Source organism: Bactrocera dorsalis, chromosome 3 (genome assembly GCF_023373825.1).
Source record: "Bactrocera dorsalis isolate Fly_Bdor chromosome 3, ASM2337382v1, whole genome shotgun sequence".
Lineage (NCBI taxonomy): Eukaryota > Metazoa > Arthropoda > Insecta > Diptera > Tephritidae > Bactrocera > Bactrocera dorsalis.
The window spans coordinates 45,917,466-45,937,213 of record NC_064305.1 but is presented as its reverse complement, the minus strand read 5'-3'; the positions used below and the strand labels follow the sequence as shown (position 1 = coordinate 45,937,213).

The following is a 19,748-nucleotide window of genomic DNA, read 5'->3' as shown; positions in this document are numbered from 1 at the left end:
CATATATGAACTTCTGTAAATCGTCCCACCCTACTGTTTCAGCAACTTCGTTGAACTCATCAACCCAGTGGTACACGTTATAAGTACCGTCTCCATAAAAACTGGATATGCTATCTTCGACATCGCGCAACGTAAATAGCACCCTACCTACACTTTTATCCTCGGTAGTGTATAATGAATTTGCTGACTCATTATCACTTCCCCCCTTATCCACTTCGTCTCCAAAAACCATGTGTTGTAACAGTCTTAACTGTAAGTCCTTCTTCCTACCGGCTGTACTTAAATTTAACTCTCTAAGTTTTTCCCTCAACATGTCCACGGTCATACCCTTTATTGTGGCTGCATCCATCTTACAAAGTGAATTTTATAAACGTATGTATGTAATTATAAACTGATAGGAATTCAAAACACTGCTACTTCTTACACCTATACGTAATTGTATCGTCTTACTACAATACACACATACATTAAATACAAAAGAATACAATAGCGTTTAAATAATACAGTTGATGTTGTACTACTTCTAAATACTTTACTGGATATATCGATATATGTATGTATGTGTGTTTATACTTCTAACTACTACAATATTCAAAGCCTTATCTTATTTGTTCTGCTCCCGCCGCTCACTCTCTGCTACGCCCGCTACTCCGCGTCACATTCAACATCCGTTAACCTCTGTTGCCGTGAATGCCGACGCCGCCGCCGCTGAACCACCGTTGTATATCTCTGCTCTCGTGTCTGCTGATGCGCTTGGTGTTTGCTGCGCACTTACACACTCGTCGCTGCCGCTGTCTGCTTATTCAAAGTATACGTGTGCTTATTTGCCCCGCTGTATATACTTATATACCGCTACCGCTTGCTTCGTGTGTTCCGATTCCACACTGTCGCCGATGCCGTCTTCTTATTGGTGCAAATGTTTCACCAAGTAGCCGTACTGCTATTACTGTGATCGAGCCGTTAGTCATTGGCGTTCTAACGGAATCGCCTAACGCTCTAACGCTCCTTGGACTGGCGGTACAGGTACAGTACCTCGGTGGTCTTTATGTGCCACCACTTTCGTTGAACTTTTACAGATTCCGGCACTTATTCAACTGTATTCTGCTCTCTGATACTAGAACGACGAACACGATACTTTGCAGTTCTGCCGCCTTATAGCCTGTGATTACTGCAGCACTTTTTACTTTAATTAGCAATATATTTGACCGAGCACTTTCACGTGGATTAAACGAAATTAATAGTTCACTGTCTTTGCTTAATGTATGTACCGAAAGTTTCACTCATAGAGAAAATATTTCTTTTAGTTTTTAAAACGCTTTGTGCGACCAAAAGTAACAACCACAGGCACTCACTGTTCTGTACACTTTTCCCGGGGTAATCGCATACGGGCGATCCCGGACGAGCCCCCAATTTGTAGAATTTAAAAAAAAAAGAAATACGACACACTTATTTTCGACATTTGTTTATTGAATCCACTGTTTTTCCCTATTTAGGAATTGTACTTATATAGTATTTTACGCTAATACAATTTCACTTTATACTCTATACTTGATATAATTCAACTCGAATATTGAAATTTACTCTACACTGTACTTAAATTGTCTTTTAACTGAACTTGATGACCTTTAGTGAGGCTAGGCACTTCTTCACTCAACGGCGTTGTAATCGGGACTGCATTATATTACTTATGCTATGATGGACGCTAGCCTTACCGCCCACATCTTCTACCTAATCCACAAATGTCATCCACTATTTGACATTTGGATCAGTGGTTGCCACACTGCCCTTATTTCTCATCCTACATGTATGTACATATTTTCTTAGATTATACTACATACGTAATACTAAACTGCAGCATTAATCATGAAATACAATAAAATATTTAAGTACGTATGTACGAATAATTTGTCTACAATATGTATTTGGTAATTTGCATTTGGTTATTTCATGATAAGTAGGTAGGTAATAAATTTAATTTGGTTTAAAATATTTGGTAATTGTCATTTGACGTAAGCAACTTTTTCTCTTCATTGCTGCTTTATCACGAATTCGTTTCAGTTGTAGTAGACTCACAGTATCACTCTAGGGGTATTCTCTCGCTCTTGCAAACCCCTTGCACGGTGCAAGAATTGCATATATTTCCTCTCGGTGCACCGGCACAACAACAAACACACGCAGAAAATTATTTGCAAGGGCTGTAAAATATGTCAGACCAAAAACCATGTATATTTGCGTGCAATGTCATGGAAAAATATAATTGCAACCCTATTTTAGCTGACGTTTTACATAAAATCATATAGCGTCGTTAAATTGTCTTTTACGCTTTGGCAGGTTTAAATATGTAGACGTGACATGCACGTCAGAGCGGAGTCACAATTGCAAATGAACTAAAACAATAATGAAACGCGCGGGGCAGCGGCAGCGACCCCACACTGCGCGAGCGGAATATGCAAGTTCCGACACGTTCATGATTCCATAATTTCTACGTAGGTACATATAAATTGGTCGCGATTGGTAGTCCGGATAATCGCGAATCCGTATAACTGAGGGCCGGATAAACAAGTTTCTACTGTACCTGCAAATAGTGCGGCGCCTGAATGTGTATTTTCCTTGGCAGGCAATTTAATAACTGATAAAAGAAATCGACTTGCACCCAAAACCGTAGATAATATAATATTCCAGAATTCTATATTTAAGACTAACTAATATGGCAATAAGACCTTAGAAATTTAAAAAACAAAAATATACAATGATATTGAGAAGTAATTTTGTGCAATACCTCAATCTTAATGTACATATATTTAGAAGCTATACTAATAATATATACTTGTATCTTTGGAGTTGAATCTTATGTATGTACATAAATCTTGAAGTAAATTTTATGCTTATTATTTTTATTTTTTACCGAAATTAACTGTAGTTTGTTATTTTGTTTTTTGATAATAATTCATGTAATTTTTATACCATTAAACTGACGCGATTTTTATTTTTAATTTTAATTACATTGAAAAGAACTGAATTATGATTTTATAAAATAAAATGTAATATTATAGTGATAACGTAATAATGTAAGTATGTATGTATGTACATATATGTGATTTTTTTAATAATAGAGAAAATTAACACAAAATATGAAAATCCAGTTTTTTATTTCATTATATCTAGTCATTATTAGAACCAGTTACAAAATCCTTGTTGTTATACAATAATATAATAGTATCTCTTACTAATTTCGTAATGGATTTCTTAGCCTTTGGTTCGTAGCGTTACGGCTCAAGTGGCTCAAGTGGCTTGCGCACAATTGAGCTTCTTCGTATATTCACAAGTGTTTTGTATTCATGAATGTCAGAGAATTTTAAGCAAAGATTCATAAGTATTGTGAGCTCATAAGCAAACACTTGTGAATATATGCCTCATACAAGCTAAGCAGCTCACAAGCCAAAACTCTCTCTCTCCTAATTGTAAGTGAGCAATATTCACACTTATACTCATTCCGTGAATAATTTGCTTGCTTCATACTAAATTTTTCGCAAGTGGCTCAAAGTTGTGTTTAACTCTTCACTGCAGATCACTGTTAGGAATCCCTCACTTGGGGCAGTGAGATAGGGATGATCAACAGTGTCAAATACCTAGGTTTGATACTAGATTCCACTTTGCGATGGAAACAGTATGTAAACCTGACCGTGGTCAAAGCGACAAATGCTTTAATGGTGTGGAATCGACTGGCGGGAAAGTCCTGGGGCTGTAAGCCAAGGATCGTTAGGTGGTTGTACGCCACGATAGTGCGACCGATAATCACATATGGGGCGGTGGCATGGGCCTCAATAGCGTCGCAAACTTGGTTAAGACCAAACTGTTGGAGCTACAGCGTCTAGCCTGTGTCTGCATGACGGGTGCAATACACACCTGTCCAACTGCGGCACTTGAGGTTCTGCTTGAACTGACACCGCTTCATTTGGTTATCGGTCAGGTAGCCAAGCACACACTTCTGCAAATAACGGCAGAAGGGTGTGTAAAAGGCAAGGTAGTCTCGTCCCGGAGGATGGAAAAGATAAGTGGCCGCATACCATTGGCCCTCCTCCCGAGGGACAACCCTACAAAAACGGTTAACTTCAGGAAAAGATTTAAGGTCACCCTTGGCAGTAAAGTCGAATGGAATAATTCCAACCTCGAACTGATGCTGAGGAATAGCACGTTAAGGTGGTACACCGATGGCTCGAAAATGTCGGAGGGAATCGGCGCAGGGATTGTGGGCCCACGCACTAAGCTCTCCATACCCATGGAAGAGTTCCCGAGCATTTTTCAGGCAGAAGTTTTTGCCATAACCGGGTGTATAGATATAAACCTCCATCGCAACTATCGCAATGAGCGAATAGCCATTCTCAGCGATAGTCAAGCGGCGCTAAAGGCGATCTCGTCTTACGAGATCAAATTGCTACTAGTGCAGGGAAAGGCTGAACAGCCTTGCAGAACAGAACCAGGTACACCTAATCCGGGTGCATGGTCACAGAGGTATAGCCGGCAACGAACTGGCTGACGAGCTCGCCCGCTCCGGTCCAAGATGGTAGGACCCGAACCCTTTATGGGGGTGGGTCCCCATACCATAAAAGAGCTGCTCCGCAAGAAAGAAGCAGTGGGCAGGGAGGAGCATTGGCTTCAAACTCACGGTATGAGACATGCAAGCTGCTAATGGGAGGTTGCAACTTGAGAAGGTTCAAAGGTGTGATAAACCTCCCCAGGAACAAACTCAGGTTACTGGTCGCATGGTACACTGGCCACTGCAAACTGAATAGGCATCTGCATAGCATGGGCCTATCCTCTTGTGCAAGCTGCCGGTTCTGTGATAGGGAGCCTGAAACCCCGGAGCACCTGCTAATCGACTGCACAGCAGTCTTTAGACGCAGGATTTAGGCCCTTGGATCGATATTTCCGGATAGGGAGTACATTGCCTCACTAGCACCCGGTAAGCTTTGGATTTCATTCATGCGCTGCTGCTAAGTGAGTCAATGTGAGTCAGGAGAGGGCACAATAGACGAAAGGTCGCGGTGCATTCCTCATCTTTCAATCAATCAATCAACTGATTGGTCGAAGTTAACTGCCTTATAACGCACGATTTAACGACAAGACCCTATAATCGTGACTTAAGTGGCAAATTCATTAAGAGGCTCGACCACTACATTTTTCAAGAACGACAAAATCATGCTGGAACCGGGAGCAGACGTATACCCACGATTAATGAGATCTTGATTATTCAACCCCGACAACATCACCGTGATCGCACAAAAGACCGCACTCGGTTGGACCTTAAACGGTGCTTGTATGATTTAAACCCAAAGTGTACACTAAACCCATTTATACCAATACTCATTAACCCAAATCAAAATAGATCTAAAAATTTTTTTATTCGCAGACCCTGTAAGGTGGACGGGATGTTCATACCAAATGACGGGATGTTCATACCAAATGAACACATCCCTGCACTGTCCTCCTAACTCGTCTAAATACGAATTAGAGGACAATGCAGAAAACATTTAACAGCGTCAACATAACGACGGAGAACCAAAAAAAAGCAGAAAGACACAATAAAAAGAAATATCAGAGCGGACTGACATACAAGCGCAAAACCCTACAGTAGCATCAGCAGCTAAAACAACAACAATAACAGCAGCAGCATCAGCTCATCAACGTGAGAAAATTTAATCACATCAGGTTATACATTGTTATTGTATTTCAAATTTATATTAATATTATTAAAAACACGTAATTGTACTCACTCACATATAACCACACAATTGTACATATGTATATACAATTAACTCTCACATTTTATATCACACTTATTCGCTATATCCTTAAATATACAAATTTGAATTGATATCGAAATCGAATAACTTTATGTATTTTATTTGGTACACCGGCAAACACAACCTCGAGTACTCCGACAACATCCATGAAACTTTTTTCAATGAAAGGTTGAATTTTTGTTTCATCTATGTTATCTTTTTGAAGTTATACTTCTTATACGACGCCGGAAAAGGTTGCGATAGATTCTGGTTGCGCAACCTTCCATATAAAAGTAACGCAAAGTTGCGCAACCTCGCTCCATCCATATGAATGTAACGCAACCTTGTCTGCGAAGATGTGCGAGCAGCAAGCGAAGCGGTGACAATCGGCGATCGTTTGTTCGTTTCTTTCGGCACAGCTCGGCCGACACAACAACACAACACAATGTTGCCATGCTTATGCTGTTGTTGTTTTTGTAGAACAATGTTTCAATTTTTGGTTGGTGACATATTCACATGTGTGCGCATATGTATGTTTGTATGCTTGTGCATTATTGAAGTTATAGTTCTTTTTCTTTCGTTTGCCTTTCTGCGAATTCTCAACTATTTTGTGTGACTTTTAATTGAAATACTCTGCGTTGGCCTTTCAGAATCACACAGAATCATTTCTGTGGTTTTTGAAATTGACCCACGAGGACGAGGTATATCGTTTTATCTGGGAGCGTGAGATTTAAGAAAATCGCTCGCTTACAAGGGATAAAACGACTTCTGAGTGGCGATTTTAATGAATAAATTCACAGAATCATTTCTGTGCTTTTGGAAATCAATACTAATAAATATTTTTTTCTTACTAATAGAAAATAAATTTATCACAGCAATGTACATAAACATATACATAATATTGCTGTCATAAATTTAATTTCTATTAGTAAGCAAAAAATTAATAATAAATTTATTAAGACTATACTTCTCAGGGCATCACAGCAATGTTATGTATATGTATATACATATTATGCATATGTATTGCTGTGATAAATTTATTGCGAAAGCAAATGTTCTACAAAGTATGTATATTTCTATACTTAAACAAAATTATTAGAACCATCGTATGTTTCTTGCATTCATAACCAAATCATACTTAAGTCAGCGCAACCTAATTGGTGGTGTTGGTGGTAAGCGCTTGGAAGGTCAAGATGCTAACACAGGTCCCAGGTTCGAATCCCGACAGAATAAATTTTTAATTTTTTGCTTTTAACATCGTATACTATACAAATTAATATTTTTCTTACTAATAGAAATTAAATTTATCACAGCAATATTATGTATATGTATATACATATTATGTATATGTATATTGCTGTGATAAATTTATTGCGAAAGCAAATGTTCTACAAAGTATGTATATTTCTATACCTAAACAAAATTATTAGAACCATCGTATGTTTCTTGCATTCATAACCACATCATACTTAAGTCAGCGCAACCTAATTGTCAATGGTGGTGTTGGTGGTAAGCGCTTGGAAGGTCAAGATGCTAACACAGGTCCCAGGTTCGAATCCCGACAGAATAAATTTTTAATTTTTTGCTTTTAACATCGTATACTATAAAAATAAATATTTTTCTTTATTTTAATTTCTATTAGTAAGAAAAATATTTATTTGTATAGTAAACGATGTTAAAAGGCATACATCTTCTATCCTATCTTGTGTATCTGCACATGCTCATATGAGTGTATGTATACGCATGAGCGCGCATTGACTTGCATGTTCATACATTCATATATACTTATATGTACATATATTTGCATACATTGCTGAACAAATAAATCACAAGCATACAAACATACATATGCGTACACATATGAATATGTCACCAGCAAAAAATTGATCTTCACAAGTCAATCCGGCAGCCAAATTGGCGAAGAACAAAAGAGAGATGATTACGCTGCATATTCTCTTCCGCAACGAAGAGACGGAACTACTTTCTGAGTCAAAATTCATTCATTTAACTTTGCTTTATTCTTCATTTTATGTGCATAATAAATTTATAAAATGTGAATTTAAGTTTTCTAGTTTTCTTTCATACAAAATGATATGCATTTCTGAATATCACTAAGAAGTATAACTTCATCCGCGCGTAGGGATTCCACGCACCTTTTTTTCAAGGGCACTATGTGAAAATTGTTTGTGCCTACAGATTCTTGCACATCTCTATACTTGCAACACCTCGATTGTTGCAACAAAGAAATATTTAAATACATTTCTGTGAAGTCCCTTTTTTTCGATGATGAATTGTTGTAACTCTTACGCATGTGCGATCCGGAAGATTTGAATCAGTTTTAATTGACGTTTTGTGTAGTGCGGTTACATAATGGCAAGGAAAAAATTTACATTGCTAACAATAAACGAGAAAGTTGACATTTAAAAAAAAACTAAGTGCAGGATATTCTGTCAATTCCTTAGCCAAAAGTTTTCAAGTGCATAGATCAACAATAACTCGTATTAAGAAAAATTAAGGCACCATAAAGAAGTTCGTGTCGCATGCTGAATCTGGCCCAGGAAAGAGGAAAACTTTTAAACCATCAAAACTTCCAAAAATGGAAAAAGCACTCATGAAATGGTTTGCAAAACAACGAGCAAAGAACTTACCTATCACGACTGATATGCTGAAAGTAAAGGCCAACTTTTTCAATGCACATCCACTTTCGTGCCAGCAATGGGTGGATCAAAAATTTCAAAAACAGATATGGAATAAAATCACTGTGGCGAAAAACTTTTTAATAATACTCATTCAATTAACCCATTTTTGCAAAACTTAAACAAAAAAATTACTGATTTATGTTGGAATGCCGACGAGTTTGACCTCTTTTGGAAGATTTTGCCTGATCTTTTGTGCGCCGGGACATAAAATCGGTAAAGAAATAATCATTTTTCTTGTTTGTACGAATGCGTCTGGTTATCATAGAGTAAAATTAATGGTTATTGGGAAGTCATTAGGGCAATTCAGAATCTTGTTCGTCTGAATTTGCAAAATTATGCAATTCCAAATATTTACCATTGGCAATGAACGTCTTTTTTGTAGTTTCTTAACGCTATAGTTAATTATAGAACTCGGAAGCTTGTTACAGACAATCGACACTACCAATTTTTTTTATGAAAAAGAAGATTACGAAGTAGAAAAATATTTCAAACATTAAGATTTGCAGTTATTATATTTAGTTGCCAAAACGAATAACGCGGCAGTGCTTTTAATAGCACATTTGCAGAACATGGTTAGTGGTAGTTAGGATTAGAACTAAAACGGATTCGCCTATTTATACCAAACTTTATGGATACCCAGTCGTGCATCGTGCTGAAGTAGACAGACAAACAAATGAGATGTTAAAACAAAATATAATTGTTCAGAGCAATAATCCTTATAATTCACCTTTATGGGTCGTGCCAAAGAAAAATGACAACGGCGGCGAAGAAAAGTGGCGACTAGTAATAGACTACAGGGAACTAAACGAACAGACGATTTACGACAAATTTCCAATTCCAAGTATGGAAAACATATTTGATGAATTAGGAAAATGTAGCTACTACTCTTCCATCATATCGAAGTACATCCAGATGACAGGGCCAAAATGGCATTTTCGACGGCAAGTGGCCTCTACGAGTTTAATCGTATGCCCTTTGGGCTTTCGCAACGTTCCAAAGGCTCACAAATCATGTTTTAAGGGACTACAATAATAAAATTTGTACCGTATGCTTGGACGATGTATACATTTTTTCTACTAGCTTTTTAGAACATATTTACTCCATAACGAAAATCAAATTTGAAAAGTCAAGACTATTTTGCAGCATTTACAACGAAATTTTTAGTCATGTTGTTTCAGTTGGCGGTATTAGACAATATCCATCGAAAATTTAAGCAATCGCTGCGATGTCACACCATCCATTACAAAAGAAATGAAACCATTTGTGGGTATCAAAGGATATTATCGTAAATTTCTACGTGATTATGCAAATCTTCCATATCCAATGATTCGGTATTCAAAAAAATTGCGTTGTTAACAATAAATATAGTAAATTTCTAAACTCTTTTGAAACATTAAAAAAGTTAATTACAAGTGTACCGGTTTTACAATCACCAGATTCCAATAAAAAATTTATGTAATACTAACTGACGCATCGCGGTTTGCCATCGGGTCAGTTCTAAGCCAAAGCGGCCATTCAACTTGCTTTGCATCACGAACTTTATTTCACCAAGAGATTTGTTATTCGACTATAGAAAAATAAATGCTTGCTGTAGTCTAGTCAGTAAAACACTTTTGAACCTATATGTTTGGTCGTAAACGTAAACCGATCATATATCTTTGACGTGGTTAAATAATCTAACATTAAACTGCAAATTTGTCTTAACGAGTACAATTTTGACATAACCAATATACTTGTAAAAGGTGAAGGTAATATAGTAGCCTATAATTTAAGCAGATACATAAAGAATGAGGACTGCAAAACTACAATCGTATGTAATAATGAAAATACTTTAAACGATAACGATGAAGAACAGGTAGAGACTTGGTCAACGGACCCGGACAGTTCACAATATGCAAGAAGATGACTTAACATACATACATTTTTACTACAGAAAAATCGGTGAATATTTACGAGTTACTACTCGTATCATTGAGTGCGGTCAACATCCAAGTCTGCTCCGCAATTGCGACAATTTGCAAATAAACCAATCTGTGGTAATACGTGGGTGTGTGCACCGTGGGAGACATTGATGTTGTCAACACGTTTCACATCGAATTCCTTGGATTAATGGTAGCAATTGGTAAAACTCATTCAAATCAAATCACATTTTTAATCGAAGTTTGTTTTTTTAAACAATAATAAATGATATAAACACTCAAATAATTAATTTTCGCGGGGGAAAAAAGTGCACATCAGCTGTTTCTTTTACGGGTTATTTCTGCGTATATTAAATCAGCTGTTCTATTCTAACAATTTTCAATTGCAATCAGCGTTGCCATACTGGCCAAATAAAAAAAAAAACTTCTTGTTCAAACTGCATTATCGACTAAACGACAGATATCTAATAACCAGTAGAGAAGTCATTAGAAAATAAAAATGGCTGAGCTTCTTCATGAGGCGACGCCGAGAAACAGTCTCGCCTCATTTAGAGTAAATAAAATAAGAGAATTAGAAAAAACTAACTCACTTATAAATGAGCGGCTTAGAACTTTGAAAGCGACGTGCAATCAGTTACATAAAGATAACATAGTATTAAAAAGAGAAAACGAAGAACTGAAATCTAGTAAGAGCAAGCATGTGAGTGTTGAAGCAAAACCTTCTAGTAAGTATGAATGTAGCTAAAGAAACTGAGTGGATACTCAAAAAGAAGCGCTCTTTAAAAAAACGCAAAGCTGGTACTTCTCCAACAATTATCAGCCCTTCGAAAAATAAAAATAAAGAGCAGGCGGCCAACAATAATTACAAAACCCACCGACCACCTTCTATTATACGAGTAACAAACGACGTAAACAAAATACTTATCTAATGAAAATATACCTTAGTTTAGCTACGAAAGTAAACATAATAGGCCAATAAAGGTAATGATAAAAAATTTGCACCACTCATGCGAAACACAATCCATTTTAAGTTATCTATAATTTCAAGGTTTTAATGTCATAAATGCAATTAATAAGCTTAAATGAAAGACTAAAGAACCGCTAGATATGTTTTTAGCAGTATTTGATGCTACCGAAGACATTAAGAAAATTTACCAGATCAAAACCATTCTTAGTATTGTTGTCAAAGCTGAGCCTATTAAAGCATCTAAATTAAGACAGTGCAAAAACTGTCAAGCTTTTGGACATGCAAAAAACTTCTGTGGTAAGCCATCGAGGTGTGTGAAATGTGGAGGCAAACATCCTACTATTGAATCTAGAAAAGCTGAAAAAGACTCTGCTAAATGTTGTAACTGCGGCGATTCTCATCCTGCAAGCTACTGTGGTTGTGTCGTCGCAAAAGAATTACAAAAACTGAGAGATAAAAAGAATGGTAATACAGTTGAGGAGAATGCCAATGCTACGACGAACAAACCCGTTGTGAACACAGGAGAAGTAAAATCCCTTCCTTCCGTTTCTAAAGTTACATTTGCGCAAATGGCTAAACAACGCCATGCGAATACAATTCAAAAAAGTAGTCCGTTATCCCAAATTTTGGGCAATAAAAACTATTTATGTCTATTATCTGAAAAGCATTTTACGAACCATTCATTTTTTAAATTTAAAAATTATGAATTATATCACACACCACACCCGCAAACTCAGCACAAGGAGGGAGTGCTATAATTATCAAAAGCAATAGTGAACACTGCGAGGAAGATCCGAATAAGACGGAAGAAATTCAAGCTACAACAATTTCAGTTAAATTGCACAATCACCCATTGTATCTTATTGCTATGTATAGTCCACCTAGACATAATATAAAAATAGACACGTATATGAATTTATTAAAAAATTATGACGGAAGGTACATCATTGGTGGCGACTTTAACGCAAAACACACTCATTGGGGATCTCGTTTAACTACAACCAAAGGTCGAGAACTTCTCAAAGCTATACAAGCAGTTTGTTTCTACAGGAAGACCCACTTATTGGCCTACAGATAGTCAGAAATTGCCAGACCTTCTGGACTTCTTTATTATCAATAAAATACCGAAACTCAATTTATGTATAAAAGATTGCTCAGACCTAAGCTCTGACCTTTCTCCAGTGCTACTAACTCTGTATGAAAAGCCAATTATTTCGGCCGCCAAGCCATTACATAAACACACTAATTGGTATAAATTTAAAAATATATTGAATAAAGTCGCCACAAAGATTAAGCACATATCGACTGGTATTGAATTGGACTGTGAGGTTGAAGATTTCACAAAAATAATTCAAAACGCTGCGTGGAAGAGTACACCAAATATCCGCGTGAATCTAAGTGGCACCAAATACACAAAACACATCTTAGAAAGTATCCATAAAAGGCGCAAGCTTCGACGGAGATGGCAGCAAACTAGGTCATCTGCTCTCAAAACTGAGCTTAATAAATGTACAGCTAAACTAAGAGCACAAATTAAAGAGTTTAAAACTTATCTGGCTAAACTCACAGCTGATAACTCCACCGACTATTCACTCCGGAAAACTTCAAGAAATATTAATAAACAAATAAAATATGTAGCATCATTTGAGAAACACATTTACGCCTAACGATGGGTATGGGATAAACTGCGAAAATAAGTGGTTGGATCCACAAATCAGTATTTCTCCAGTTACTATTAAAGAAATTAAAAATCTTATCGGGAACACAATACTCAAAAAGCACCTGGGTACGATTTACGCAATTTACCATAGAATTGTATAAAAAACTTGTAAACATTATAAACAGTGATTTATGCCTAAGATACGTGCCATCGCTTTTGAAAGTATCTGAAGTCATAATGATACCCAAGCCGGGTAAGCCTGCACACGCTGTTACCTCATATAGACCAATTTCGTTGCTTCCAGCTTTATCTAAAATCTTTGCGAATGTACTCATAAATAGGCTCAATCCAATAATCGCTCATAAAAACCTAATACCAACACATCAATTTGGCTTCCGTGACCACCATTCAACAATTGACCAGGTACACCGAATCGTTATTTCGTTGAAAATACAATCGATAAAAAGAACGTTTGTACGGCGTCCTTTTTGGACGTGTCTCAAGCTTTTGACAAAGTTTGGCATACGGGTCTATTGCTCAAATTGAAATACATGCTACCCAAACAATTTTGTGAAATAATTGCTTCGTACTTAAAAGATAGATACTTTCGCATTAAACAAGAAGATGCATATTCAAACTTGCAACCGATAGAAGGCGGTGTTCCCCAGGGAAACGTGTTGGGGCCAATGCTTTATTCGCTTTTTACCATTGACCTCCCATCTGTCTAGTTATATGACAGCGACATTTGCGAATGACACAGCTTTGTTAGCAGCTGGAGAGTCAACTTCAGTATCTAGTCGACGAGTGCAGACAGCAGTCAACGCAATTACTAAGTGGCGCATCAAATTAAACGGCACCAAATCAATTCATGTCGACGCTACCTTGAAAAAGCCGGCATATTGTCCAATTTATATAAATAATATTTCTATACCACATCATAACAGTGCTAAATACCTAGGTATCACCTTAGGTGCTAAGCTACGCTGGAAAGAGCACGTCAAAAAAAAGGAGCGAGCTTGATATGAAATTTGGCAAACTTTACTATCTAGTTGGCAGGAAATCTAAGCTATCAATACAAAACAAACTGTTACTATATAATCAAGTCTTAAAGCCAGTTTGGGCCTACGGACCCAACTATGGGGTTGCTCAAGTCAAAGCTGTATTTCCAGCATTCAGCGCTTTCAAAGTAAGGTTCTAAGGACTTTAGTTAATGCTCCTTGGTACATTAGATCTGCTGACCTGCACAGTGATCAAGGCGTGAATTCAGTGGTAAATGAAATCTCCAAATTAGCAAAGTCTTACGAACTGAGGCTTAGACAGCACGTTAATGAGGAAGCCTCCAGACTCATCTAAACTGCTGGGCGAGAAATCCGGTTGAAACGCAAGAAGCCTTTCGGCCTAGTAAGACAACAGTAGCAGCAAATGTATTTCTTAACATTTAGCTTTTAAGTATCTCTTACAATTATTTAGACCAGAATTGTTGTTAGTATTTTATTTTTATATACTAGTTACAATGTAAAATAATCGAATTTCGATATGGATCGGTAGCTGTTTGGTTACGGTCCAGACGTTAGCATTGCTAATAACGTTAGGCCAGAATATCCGCACAATTTTTCCAAGGCATCGATTAAGAAATGATTGCAGGGGTTGTAAAATATTCGCTGCAATATTTCACGTCTCCCAGCAATATAATACAATGGATTTCACGCTTGAATCGAATGTTTTTAGCTTCGTATGTGTACAGACATTATCCAACACTCCGAAGACAGCGCGACCTTTGGATATACTATTTCGTATAACGGCTGCTGATCCACAATTTTTAGTTATGATGCTACCTAAATAGCCCCGTCAACTTCTTCGAGACATGTTCCAGCGATCTGCAGGTTTGGCGTTTCAGTTGTGTTGATGAACATGAGTTTTGTCTGCGCTATATTAATTTTAAGTCCAGTTTGTGAGGCGAGATCACTAACAGCTTCAAGTTGCAAGGCAATGCTCGAAAATTCTACGAAAAATGCGGAGGCTAACGGAAGGTTTCAAGACTGGAGCATACTCTTGTAGAACCCCCAAAGGTGATCTAGTGACCGATGCCCAGAGCATACTTAAATTACGGAGGGAACACTTCCCCAGCCTGCTGAATAGCAGTGAACGTACAACGCCAGGAGAAGGCGAACCCGATTCCCCAATCGATGACGATGGAGCCGACGTTCCATTGCCCGACCATGAAGAAGTTCCAATATCAATTATCCGCCTGAAGAACAACAAAGCAACGGGGCCGATGAGTTGCCAGCCGAGCTATTCAAACACGGCGGCGAAGAACTGATAAGGAGCATGCATCAGCTTCTTTGTAAAATATGGTCCGACGAAAGCATGCCCAACGATTGGAATTTAGGTGTGCTCTGCCCAATCCATAAAAAAGTAGACCCCACAATCTGCGCCAACTGTCGTGGGATAAGCCTCCTAAACATCGCGTATTAAAACCTTATACGAGTGTATTTTGTAAAAGATTAAAGCCCACCGTCAACAAACTGATTGGACCTTTTCCTTGTGGCTTTAGAAATGGCAAATTAACAACCGACCAGATATACGCCATCTACCAAATCTTGGAAAAGACCCGTGAAAGGAGAATGGACACACACCACCTTTTCGTTGATTTCAAAGCTGCTTTCGACAGCACTAAAAGGAGCTGCCTTTATGCCGCGATGTCTTAATTTGGTATCCCCTCAACTCTAATACTACACTGCCGTATTTGAGAAACACCGTCAGGATCGGGAGGGACCTCTCCGAGCCGTTCGATACCAAACGAGGTTTCAGACAAGCCGGCTCCATTTCGTGCGACTTCTTCAATCTGCCGATAGAGAAAATAATTCGAGCTGCAGAACTTAATCGAGCAGGTACAATCTTTTATAAGAGTGTACAGCTGCTGGCGTATGCCGATGATATTGATATCATCGGCCTCAACACCCGCGCGAATAGTTCTGCTTTCTCCAGACTGGACATATGTGTCAGGCAGTGAACGAGAGCAAGATGAAATATCTCCTGTCATCAAACAAACAGTCCTGGGACTCGCGACTTGGCTCTCACGTCACTGTTGACAGTCATAACTTTGAAGTCTAGATAACTTCGTCTATCTTGAAAGCAGCGTAAACACCAACAATGTCAGCCTGGAATCCAACGCAGGACTAAGTAGCAATCGACGAACAAATACCAAACTCTATAAGTCACTCATAATTCCCGTCCTGCTAAAGGTGCAGAGGCTTGGACGAAGACAGCAACTGATGAGTCGACGTTGCGAGTTGTCGAGAGATAAGTTCTGCGAAAGATTTATGGTCCTTTGTGCGTTGGCCATGGCGGATATCACATTCGATGGAACGATGAGCTGTATGAGATATATGACGACATTGACATAGTTCAGCGAATTAAAAGACAGCGGCTACGCTGGCTAGGTCATGCTGTCCGAATGGACGAAAACAATTCAGTTCTGAAAGTATTCTACGCGGTACCCACAAGGGGAAGCAGAGGAAGAGGAAGACCTCCACTCCGTTGGAAGAACCAAGTGGAGAAGGACTTGGCTTCGTTGCAATACTCAATTGGCGCCACGTAGCGAAAGGAAGAAACGACTGGCGCGCTGCTGTTAACTCGGCTATAATCGCGTAAACGGTGTCTACACCAAATTAAGAAGATTTGCTTTTCAAAAGAAGTTTAAGTTCAATGATTCTTTATTCCGTTCAATCGGATCAGTTAGCTTAAAAATATTTGTAATATAAAAATGTATTAAATAAAGGGGTAATTACAACAAAATAAAACGCAATTAAAGCGCAGGTACAATTTCCAAGAATTGAGCTCTCTTTCGCGTTTCATAAAGCGTTGTTTATATATCTCACCGTTCGTAGAAGCTTTGTTCCATTTCATTAAATTGTCTTCTATAACAGAAGTGGGAACAGGCTTTGGTGCGTGCTTGCTAATCTTCGAAGGCTTAGGTGTAAGGGGAATATCAATTTCATGAACGTACTTTAGGACAAGTTGTCTAGTTAATCGTTCGTTTGCGTCGTTGAGCAAATTAGTGTTAGACCCTAGATATACCTTTGGTATTAGCCGAAATATGTTAGACTTCAGTCTTTCGTTTATGTATGGCATTCCTGATTCAGCAAGTATGGTTATGTTGCTTAAGGTTGGAAATGCCCTTAGGCTTCGTCTTGCTGCCATGTGTTAAGGTGCATAAAGTTTTTTTTTTAACTCGATGCCTGCATATAGCCCGTAGATTGGTAGTTCGTAATCAATAACTGATAAAAGTAGAGATCTCACGACGTTGATGAGTATTGTTGGATGAATGAATGAATGTCGTGACGATAAAAACTTCATTAAATTTAACCTTTCGAAACGTTTTTTCCTTATACACCCTGTCAAGAAAGTATCGGGAATTCTTCATTTCCCCCTCTCATCTTCCGCTTATATGGAAGACAAGTAATTTTGTTTTCTAGGTTGGCACAACTATCCTTAATTATGATGCGCAAAATTAGACTTCAGTAGACTTTGTCGAATTTTGAAATTTAAATCAACGTATTTGTGTTAAATTTTCGCCAAATATCATTAAGGAAGCACCGTATTCACCTGATATCGTCCACTGTGACTTCTACCTTTCTTCATACTGAAATATCCACTTCGGGAAACCCGCTTCGACTCAAAAGAAGGCATCAAAACAAATTTGACGCGAGATGAAGGCCATACCGGAAAGTGCCTATAAAACATTTTTTGACGATTGGAAGAAGCGTTGGCATATGTGCATCGCTTGAAATGAATGTTACTTTGAATGCGATAAAATAAATTTGGATGATGATTAAAAAATTTTCGTTTTATTTATAAATTCCCGATGCTTTTTTGACAGGGTGGTATATAAACAATATTTTTTGAACTTAAACTTAGAATCGAAGATAAGTATTCTTGTGTTGTCAAAAGTGATGTTAACATTATTACAGTTTCTTTTACGGCAGATTTGCAAGATGTTACATTTATCTAATGATAACTAAGCTCCAGATGTGAGAGACCAATATAATGACTGTTCATGGGATCAGAGTCCCATATTTTTGAACACTGATTCCTATGTAAAATTTAACGAGGAATCGAATGAAAAGTCAATTTTGAAAAAAAGTTGGTGGAAAAGCACAAAAAATCGGATTTTTGGAAAAAAATGTTTTTTTTTTGGATTTTGAGTGTCAACTTTGAATTTTTTTTGCTGTTCATGGGAGCAGAGTCCCATATTTTTGAACACTGATTCTTATGTAAAATTGGAAGTCAATTTTGAAAAAAGGGGGGTTTTTTTGGATTTCGAAAGTTTTTTGATTTTGAAAATATTTTTATCAGAAAGCTGAGATTTTTTTTATATAAAATTGGATAACTTTCAAATTTTTTTCAATCAATTTTGAGGTCGTTAAAAAATAAAAGAAATAGTTACTTTTTTGTTTGATCTCAGTTTGAATTGCGCGCCAAAAAACAATGGAGAAACTTTGACCACTAAAAAGTTAACAGATATTCTTATTTTGGTCTATATTATGATATTGTAAAATTTGGTCAAAATCGGAGAACCACGGGTACAAAACCATGTCGCCAATTGATGGAATGGCCCATATGTTTCTTGTAAACACAAAATTGTAAAGTGTAAAGGTTTCAAGACTTTAATTAACAGCTGCAATTCGTGATAATTATTAAAATATCCGTGGATATTCCACTGCAAAGTTGGAATCATTGACAGTTGGGTACTATGTTGTTATGCATATATGTGAATATACTTGTATGTTTATTATTGGGGGTCTTACATATTAATTGGTTATAGTGTTTTGTTGTATGCATGGGGAGAAGAACTAGTGAAAGGCTGATATATTGTTGGTCACTGTTTGGGATTTGAGGAAAGGAGATGATGTTTGATGTTAGATTTTGTTGTTGATCATTAGTATGCTGGTTTTCTGGTTTACGCTTTGTGTTGTTTCCTTTAAAATGTGTTTTTGGTTGGACCACCAACAATTGATGCAGTTTTATTTTTATATATGTTAATTGCTTATTTCATTGTTCATTTGTTTTGTACTTACAATTTTAATATTTCTTTTGATTGCAAGAATTTGGAACACGATATGTCAAAAGCTGGATGGTTTCCCGTGCAACAATGTGTACAGTACGTGTGTATACGTCGTTTTTTTTTTGGCGACTAAATTATAGTGCTCGCACATTTTTGGGTTGTTGCATCGATTCGCAGTGTGATTTAATTAATTGCAGTTTTTGCATTGCATAGGAAATAAGGTTTAACCTTGACTGAATGCCATGTGACATCAATGTGGTTGGGAAGTCGGTACTTATCAAAAGTAAGAAGACAGGCTCAGGTATGTTTTGGTTTCCATCTATGTTTCTGGAGAATTTGTGTACTCCTACAACTCCTTGGTAAGATAAATTACTGACGATTCCTCTTGACTTAGGTCGACTTAATATGAGGCATATAACGGGTGATTTTTTTGAGGTTAGGATTTTCATGCATTAGTATTTGACAGATCACGTGGGATTTCAGACATGGTGTCAAAGAGAAAGATGCTCAGTATGCTTTGACATTTCATCATGAATAGACTTACTAACGAGCAACGCTTGCAAATCATTGAATTTTATTACCAAAATCAGTGTTCGGTTCGAAATGTGTTTCGCGCGCGTGTTTTGTTCAGCGATGAGGCTCATTTCTGGTTG

At 37.4% G+C, this 19,748-nt stretch overlaps 2 protein-coding genes and 1 pseudogene across 19 annotated transcripts in view; 1 reads left to right on the top strand and 2 right to left on the bottom strand.

Annotated features, from left to right (window-relative positions):
* Nucleotides 1-19,748, bottom strand: part of LOC115066185 (synaptic vesicle 2-related protein) — a 795,221-nt gene that overhangs the window by 145,449 nt on the left and 630,024 nt on the right. The gene's annotated exons all lie outside the window — the stretch shown is intronic.
* The window catches only part of LOC125777152 (uncharacterized), a 138,867-nt gene that overhangs the window by 108,665 nt on the left and 10,454 nt on the right, over nt 1-19,748 (bottom strand). The window lies entirely within an intron of this gene.
* On the top strand, nt 6,431-6,560 carry LOC125777998 (small nucleolar RNA U3; annotated as a pseudogene).